This window comes from Crocodylus porosus, unplaced genomic scaffold (genome assembly GCF_001723895.1).
Source record: "Crocodylus porosus isolate Cpor-Errol unplaced genomic scaffold, CroPor_comp1, whole genome shotgun sequence".
Classification (NCBI taxonomy): Eukaryota; Metazoa; Chordata; order Crocodylia; family Crocodylidae; genus Crocodylus; species Crocodylus porosus.
In genome coordinates, this window is record NW_017728920.1 from 2,469,280 (window position 1) to 2,478,461 (window position 9,182).

The window sequence follows — 9,182 nt, forward strand, 5'->3', positions numbered from 1 at the left end:
TTTAAAAAGTCAAGCTTCCCCCTAGCACTAAGTGCCTTGTAGGCCAGGGTACCTGTTGAGCTCTTGGAGCCACATTAGCCCTGTATGCTGCATATCAGGCAGTAACCATCCCTGGGCAATTCTTCCTTGGAGGCTCCTTCTCCTGCATGCTGCCAGAGAACTAACTCCTGCTAGCCTCAGCCCTGGGGTTTATTTTTCCCCAGGGCCCTGCCTTCTTCCTGTCAGCTGACTGGGTGCAGGTGCAGGCTAATTCCCATGTTAATCTGTTGCCATGATAACCTGCATCTGCAGGGTTTTTGTCTGGCTTTTAGAGTCCTCTCCTTAGGCAGGTTCTGCTTTCAGAGGAACAGGCATCTTAGTGCCCTGCAACATTGGGCCTCTTAATTTGGTCTGTTCACCCAAATTGGAAATCCCAAGGGCTCTGCAGTTAAGTACTGTGACCTTGCACCAGTAGTGCAGAGTCTCTTATCTCTGTTTGGGTACACTGTTCGTGTTATAGAACTAGAGATGTGTTGATACATTGGTCTGATATTGGATTGGTACTGATATAAAGAAAAATGGCTGTATCGGAAATTGCACCTATGCGGCTGATAATGTGGTCAATAAATGTTGTGCATGCATGCAGCCATAGTGCAGCATGCAGGCAGTGACAAACACAGCCCAGCAGCATGGAGAGATACATGCAGCTGGTAAGTCCATTGTGGTGTAAGAGAGTGGGGGAGGGAAGAAGCATGGTGGGGGAGATCAATTCCCACCTCCTGTGGTGAGGAAGGGAGCAGGGGTAGCCATTGCCCAGCTGGGGTGGCATGGGGCACAGGACAGAGCCATGCTCATGGGGAGGAAGCTCCTGTTGCTGCTGCATCCACCCCAGGAAGGCACAGGTGTGGTGTGTACCTCTGGATCTGTGCAGGGCAGGTTGGGCTGAAGTTGGGTGCACTGGACTCTTCTCATCAGGGGCTGGGCTCAGGGTGGGAGCTACAGAAGGGGCTGTAGCCACCCCAAATTTTGCTGTAGCTCCCAGCAGTGCTGCCACATGGCTGGCAGAACCCCGGCTCTTCCCGGCTCAACCCCCACCTCCCCCCACATGCTAGCACATGGCTTCCAGAGTGTGTGCAGAAGTGGTAGGAGCTCCCCCCACCATGAGTGACAGTTCTGTCTCATGCCTCACCCCACCCTGACTGGGTAGCACCTGTTCCAGCCCCAGCCCTTACCTTCTCCCTCACCATTAGGGATGGGATCTCCTCCCCACCCCCCCGTGCCCCTTCCCTCTGCCCTCCCCTTCCACCAAAATGGACTTACCACCTGGAGGCAACTCTTTACTTTGTATTGGAAATTGGATTGGTATAATCTGATATGCCTCCTAAAAAAATGGATATCAGTATTGGCCCCCAAAATCTCTATTGGTGCACCAAAGTATAGAAGTTTGCTATGTCTTCAATTGCCCAGCCTGTGTGTTTGCTGACTTCAGACACAGTGGGCCTTGATGGAAATTTTGTCACAAACAGGATTTTAGAAACCAAATCACCCTTGCCATCCCCCATGCCCATTGTTCTAATGCAATATCTATTTTGCCTACATGCCAATTCCCAAAAGCAAAACTCCAAATACTGTTTTCTAGCTATCAGGTCTGATGTGGTTCAAAGTGCTCTGTAATGGCTGGCTGTGGTACGAGGGTGCTCCAGTGCAGAACTAGCCAGCAAACAGCCTCCACAGTGAAGCAGCCTTTTGCCCCAGCCTGCTGTTCCAGCATCTACACATGCGTTGCTTTAGAGTAAAAAAAAACAACACATGGCATGATCGTACTTGTATTTACAAGTAATTACCCTGCTGCAGAGTTAATTAGTTTCCTGTGGCCTAATAGGGCAGCAGGTGTACATGCAAGATGTTTACTGAGGGGTTAATTAATCTATTCTGCAATAACAGTTTCATGTAGATACATTCAATGAAGACTAAAGTAAGCCCTCAGCTGCTTAATGTTAACATGGTATTTTATCGTTTGGCATTTGCTTGACCAAAGATGAGGGAAAGGAAATGACTGAATTAGAGGATGTCAGAAGGTGTGAACCATTTTTTTTTAATTCAAGAAAGATGGAATGAGGAAAAAAGAACTAGGTTAAAGATAGCTTAGAGTTCATTTAATGTTTTGATGCTAGACAAGGATATTTTTGGCTAAGATGCAGCTTAGCTAGGGAACAATAATTGGCATATGAATATTAATTAATTTATCAGCTACCAGGAATGCTTTTATTTTTTTTTTCCTTATTTAGTAAGCTTTTTGATATTTTAGTTAGGCAATCGAGTATAAAAATAATGGCTTATGTCAGAATCTTTGCTTGTTAGCCTTGAATTACAGTTTTTACTGAATAGCTCATTTGCAGGTGAACTAAGATAAATCTTTTAAATTTTAATTTGAAACCTAGGTGAGAAGTCCCTCTTTCTGTAAGAGGGTGGACATGTACTAGTGGCTTTTTAACACTTTTGAACTTGGATAAATTTATTTTAAATTTGCTCAGATGTTAACAAGATTATTATTTATTTATACAAATATAATTTGTTCTTTATATCTTACTTGCACTGTTTGGCCATTTATATTTAATTTGTATTTCATTATTAAATTTACTATTAAAATTATTTAAAATGATGTTTGTGAGTATATAATGTTTCTGGGACTGGCTTTTTTTTTACCATTTTTGGTTCTCAGAATATACCAGAGGCTTCTAAGGGCATTCAAGATCTTGACTCCCCATCTTTCATACCAGTAGGACTGAAAAGGAGCCAGGACCCCAGAAGCCTTCATTCTATTCCAGCTATGCAGGCTTTAAAGAGCTGAGTAGGCACAATGGCCAAGCAAGTTTTAAAACATGCCTGGCAGGTATGTTTCCATTGGATTTAAACTGAACAGAATGTTTTGATTTCAACCTGTTACCAAATTTCAACCAAAACAAAAAAGTTTTCATCAGAATACTTCTGATTTAGACCTAGATTAGTGCTGTTGCCTGTGCATTTGATAGCCATCAAGTACTGCATCAGATGTAAAAACAGATGAAAATATTTTCCCCTTCTCCTTTTGCCATAGTGCTTATCAAAAGGACCATCTGCACTAAGACTGAACCTGCAAGGAAAAGAAACAAACAAACAATAACTGGCATGGAATTCCCTTTGAAGTCCCCTTGCCTTTTGAATTCATTCTGGCCTGTACCTAGATCCAAAATAACCTCATAGCATTTTACAATACTCATTTTTTTCCCTCAAGGTTGAGGACATATATGTCCCATATATGAAAAAATGCTCCCATGCCATACATTTGCAAGGTTTATCATAAATATTGTGATAGGAAATGTCTTTATATGTTTCCAAGAGCTGGTACTTAATTATATAAAATCTCAGCTTCAACTTAAATGGCAATACAGGAAAGCAACTGAGTTCTCACAATTACAGAACAACACTTGAGAAAATAAAACCCAAATACTGGGACCAGAAAACATAACTTTAAAGGATCCATTTTGTTTGAGGTTTTTTATGTCAAATTTATAACTTGAATGCTCATTATTTATCACAGCAACTGAAAAGTATGTAGCTTAATAGCTGTCAGAGGAAACACTGAGTGGAGGAAATCCCTGGATAGCTATATTTTTAATGTGTATGAAGGAGCACCTGGAATAAATATATCTATTATAGGGTGTAATGGTTCTTGGAAAATAAAATGGAAGTATTCAGGGCTGTATGATCCTATTCAAAGGATAACAAATGCATGCCCAGGAAGGAAAGAAAACAGCCAGTGTGAGGAAAGGGATACTATGAAGATAATGTGGACCTGGAAAAGAATCTAGGCAGTTAACTGTGTTCAACACCGAGAACCATTACCTGAGGAAAGGCACTTGATGCCTGAAAGCTTATCCAACAGCTCTTCCAACTAAACAGTTGGTCCAATAAAAGGTATAAAAAATTCCTGCCTCCAGAACCATGAAGAAATCCAAAGCAACATTAGTCTTAGGACTGTTGGGATTTGTATCCTTCCTGGTGGAATATGTTGAGAAAGGAGTTGGGTGTAAACTGCCTTTTTTTTAATAGCATGAAGAGGTATAAATTGTAGACAAGTCTCTTAGAGACAATTTTGTTGTCTGAAACTTTAAAACTAGGTCTTTGGGAAATAAACTCTCATTAGGGGACTAATAAGGATACTCTTGGGAGAGGAGTTATGTTTTTGATTTTGGCTTTAATAAAACTATTTTTAAGTTACCATTGGGACTCCAAGCAGATAGAGAAAATTGGAGTGCCCTCAAAGAAAAAATAATCCTCAGAAAAATTGTCATATTCGTCCATCCCCAAAGAATCCTAAACAAAACAAATATCATTCATAAATAATATATTCAAATATATTCATAAATAATATTTTAAAAATTATGTTTCTTTAAAAATAGACACAAAATCTTTACAAAATAATTAATTGCATGCAAGTATAACATACGTGTTAAGAGAATTTAGGCCATGTTTTAGTAACATTTTTCATTAAAATTGGACATGTGAAAACTTATCTATCTATCTAAATATATATATGAGTGTAGTGGACTATGGATTTTGCGGGGTTTTTTGCAATATTTCTGTGGTAACTGTTTTTCATGTTGTTATAAGGTTATCTGCCTTGGTTTACCACATTATTCTGTGCACAGAGAATGAAGAGTTAAGTGCCAGGGCTGGCTTGTCTGAGGAGACAAGATGCAATATTAGGTGGTATGACCTACACACGAAAGGCTGGAGTGCAGACTAATCAAGCAGGTTGTCAGCTCCTTGAGGGGAGGAGTCTAGGGGCATTTATACATGTGTGCCCTTTGGGGAACTGGTTAACCTGATCTACTGAATACCTGTATGTATTTGGAGGGCAGTCCCAGGGCTGAGAGGGTTCACATCTGTTCTTCCCAGTCCCAGGGCTGTGCTCTTCCTACCCCCCAACCCTGAGTGGACTATTTTTAGCCTCAGACCCACTCCCACCACCCTACAACCCCTCCCTACAGACCTGCCAGCCCCCCTCTGATCTCACTAACCTCTTCCAGACCAGCCAATCCCCTCACCCCCCTGCCCACAGACCCACTTGTTAGACCCCGACTCCATGTGGTGCCCAACGACTAGGGAGATGATGATCCAATTGCTCATGGATCCTGTTACTCATTAGCCAGAGTAAGCAAGGAGCAAACACTAGCATACATTGCTCACAACAGCATTATTCAGAATGGAGATGGCTTCAGACAAAGGTCCAAAAAAACCAGCGAACTGGGGACCTGCAATGAACAATAGTTTTTTCCACATTTATACACTTTGGTTCATGCTTATTAACATTTAGTCCACCTCCACCCCTCCTTCTGTTCCACCCATTCCTCCTTCCATCTTAAGCTCCACCTCTGTTTACTGTTTACTTCATTAGCATGGAATTGCCTATGCATTTCATTCATTTGCATGGGGTTTTTTTGCCATGAGCATATGTCTAAGACCTTCACCTTCTACACCAATCACCATTCACCTTTTTGCATATGTTCATTTTGGTTATGTGTTATCTTCCACATTCCTATCTGTTTTTCTGTCCCAGGTTATACCATCTTCCACATTCCTAAAGATTTACCTCATTTATAGCATAGACTTACACAGACTCACTTGAAAATGGTTGACATAGTTAAGATGGTTACTTAGCCATAAGCATTCATAAGAAAAATCTGTTTGCCTAAGTGTCTTGCAATATATTTTTAATATATCATTCTGCCTTGTGGTTAGCAGCTTTGCTAGGCCACAGGTTATACCTTTTATTCAGCTGCACATCCAGTGCTCCCCAAAATCTAAATATTGTTACCCTAACACCACTCACTGTCTCCTGATCTCTCCCACTCCCCCCAGTATAAGTGACACTAGAAGATATTATTTGGGGGGGGCTGGATGGTACAGAGTGTGCCCACCTGACCCCACACCTCCCCCTTACAGGGCCATTCTGGGGCTGGCATGCACTGGTGCTGTGCATATGGCAGCAGAGGAGCACATAGTGGGGTGCTGGGTGTGGTGCTGTGGTGGTGGTGGCACTGGAGCCACTGTCGCCAACCCAGTTTGTGGGGGCTAAGTCTCATTATCCCTAGCCTTGTGCCATCTATTCCCTCACCTCAAGTTACTTACACCAGGATCTCTTAGCAGCTTCCAGGACTGGCGAGCATGGTACATGCTGCTTCTGGTCTACATTCACATAGCTTAAAGTGGTGTGAACACAGGGTGTTACAAATGGCTGTACACATCCTCAGAGACCAGACAAGATTACTATGGTCTCTAGCAAGCAGCTCCCTGGAAAGCATTATATGACACTTAACTAAAAGCAACATGCAAAGCAAAGAGGCATATATAAGGAGAATATCATGAGCAGTGCTATTAGACTTGGTATATAATACCATTGGAACACATTCACTTTTGAGTTGCGTGCATCTCACTGAGGGATCTTATGACAAAGGTTCTTTGGGGTTCACTACTAAGGTATTAGTGAACCCAAATTAGGTTTACTACTAGGGTGGTTAATCTAAAATTGTTGCTAGTGAGAATCCGTGTTCAATTTTATAGTTTTCATATCTCTATCCATTATAGTATTCGATATAAACACAATCTGATGTATTTTTATATTTCAGCTAAGGTCTGTGTTAAGGTGGCAATTAACTTGAACTGCCCATGACTGTTCACAATTAGAGTCAGTGGCTGAGAAGTAACACTTGTCTTGGTTTGTGCATTGATCCACCATGAAGACATGATTATAGTCCATCAGGAGAACACAAAACAACAGCAGACTCTCCCTATGCCTGAAGAAAGGTGTCTGTGCCTGAAAGCTTGCAAAGAACAATTTTTTCCAACTATTTAGTTGGTCTAATAAAAGATATCACATTTACCCAAAGAACCTTTTCTTGTAAATATGCATTCTTCAGGGATTAGGAACTTACAAGCATAGTGTAAGCCCTCTAGACATGAATGGGTTATATGTTAAAAGCTAGACTGGCAAAGGTTTCATAGTTTCATAATTTTATAGATGTTATGGACTGGAAGGGAACTTATAGGTCATTGGGTCCAGGCCCCCTGCACTTGGGCAGGAAAAACTGGTGGAGTCAGATGACCCCAGCAAGGTGGGTGTTAAATCATTTTTTAAAGATCTCCAGGGTAGAAGATTGTACCACCTTTGAAGGGAACCTGTTCCAAACCCTTGACATTAACTTGTAAAGAAGTTTTTTTCTGATGTGTTGTTTGAAGTGATTTGCAATCAGTTTGTGCCCATTGTTTCTTGTCCTCGTCTGCGAAGCCTTGGTAAACAGATGTTCCCCCAGGCCCTGATGTACATCCCTGATATACTTATATGCTGCCTGTGCCACCAAGTCTCCTCTGAGTTTTCTTTTGTCCAAGAACAATCTCAAGTCTTTCAGCCTCTCCTCCTAGGACCTGATCTCTAGGCTTCTAATCATGCATGTGGCCCACTTCTGGACTCTCTCAAGAATTTCCACATCCTTCCTGAAGTGCTGCACCCAGAACTAAATGCAATACTCAGCTGTGGTCTCACCAAGGCTGAGTAGAGGATGACATCCTTATTCTTGCTTGTGATTTCTGGGTAATCCTTCCCCAGGGAAGGGTCCCAAGTGTCACAGTGGGACTGAACGAAAAGGCTGGGTCTAGCGGCGGTGGAGTCCTCAGTGACACGGAAGCTGGGAGTTCTTTTAACAGAATGGATTTATTGACTTATGCTTGGAAAAGCGCAGGTAAGGAGTCTTCAGTTACAGTTATTAACTCACAACAAACGGACCTGTTGTCCCACAGGGTTCACTGACAAGACAAGCCTGTCGGATAAGTCCCAGGGATGGTCAACATTTTATAAAGGAGGAACCACTGACAACACAGAACTGTAACTCACTGGTGTCCACTGACAGCTGAACGGTCGGGTGGTCGAGATGATTGCCGAGGTCCAGAACCAGGTAAGTAGTTGAAACTGTAGTCAGAGTCCAAGGGGTGATCCGAGGTCGTGGTTAGAGATCGATGCCAGGTAGGTCGTAAGCCGATAGATCAATATAATATAATAAGCTTTGTATATGGAACACAAGATGAAGGAGGAGACCGAAAAGCCTAAGGGCCTAGCTGGAAGACAGTCCTGGAAAAGACCAGGCTCTCTCTCCAATTCCACAGGTCTCTCCCCCGAGGGAGGGGCCATCAGACCTTTTATAGCAACTCTTGTAGCCAATTAAATTGCTAGGAAGACCGAACTTTCCAGAGAGATTACCTCATTTCTCTCATATGCTGGGCATGCGTAGCAACAAGCTCTCTGTTACAACTGAGCCTGCGCTTCTTTAAAAGTAGGTCACATTTGACTGACAGGCCTTCAGGTCATGAAAAGGGCACCTGCCAGGCCTGTCTCCACCGCGCATGCTTTTATTAGCTTGCAGAATTCTCCACTCCTGTGTTGGCAGCACACATGTTTTTGTAAGACAGTGATGTCTCAGTAGATGCATGCAAGTGTTTGGTTAGCTCTGCCAGCTATAGCATCACATTTGTGGCTCATGTTCATTTTGTGATCTATCATGACACTCAGGTCTCATTCAGTTGTGGTGCTAGCAAGCATAGCACTGCTGAGCTTGTAAGTGTATTGCAGTTTATTTCTCCCCAGATGAAGCACTTTACATTTCTCCATATTAAATGTCATCAGGTTGAGGTCTGTCCAACTTACAAGTCTGTCCCGGTCAGCCTGTATCACTAGCCTGTCCTGAAGTGTGACATTGCCTGCCTGCCTATGCTGCACAAGGCTTGGTGCTTCCCTCTATGGTGGTGGTGCCACCCCTGGAGGCACCTGGGTGGGCTGCTAGTGGGCAGGTGCTACCCAGCAGGCACTGCTACCACCATAGAGGGAAACACAGGGCCCTGCACAGCTCAGGCAGGCAGGTGGACTCTGGGAGAAAAAAAAAATCAGGGTCCTTACTGCCTTTTTTTTTCCTTCCTCAGTTGAGCCTTCCTACGTGAGCTGCTGCCAGGTTGCACAGTCCCTGTGTGGGGCCCAGTGCTTTCCTCCATAGTGGCGGTGCCCCTCCCCCCCACCTGGGACTGCCCAGGCTGGGTGCTAAAAGTTGGGGCACGCCTTGGGAACACAACCACCATGGAGGGAAGGACGGGGTCCCCTGCAACTCATGGAGCAC

General features: G+C 43.2%; 1 long non-coding RNA gene across 1 annotated transcript in view; it reads right to left on the reverse strand.

Moving 5' to 3' along the window:
* LOC109312441 overlaps nucleotides 1–8,560 on the reverse strand; it is a 23,385-nt gene extending 14,825 nt beyond the window's left edge. Inside the window, exons 1-2 of the long non-coding RNA XR_002101815.1 lie at nucleotides 8,483–8,560; nucleotides 1,048–1,054 (exon numbers count right to left, since the gene is read on the reverse strand). This is a non-coding gene — a long non-coding RNA (uncharacterized LOC109312441). The remainder of the gene's footprint in view (nucleotides 1–1,047; nucleotides 1,055–8,482) is intronic.
* Between the last annotated feature and the right edge of the window lie 622 nt (nucleotides 8,561–9,182).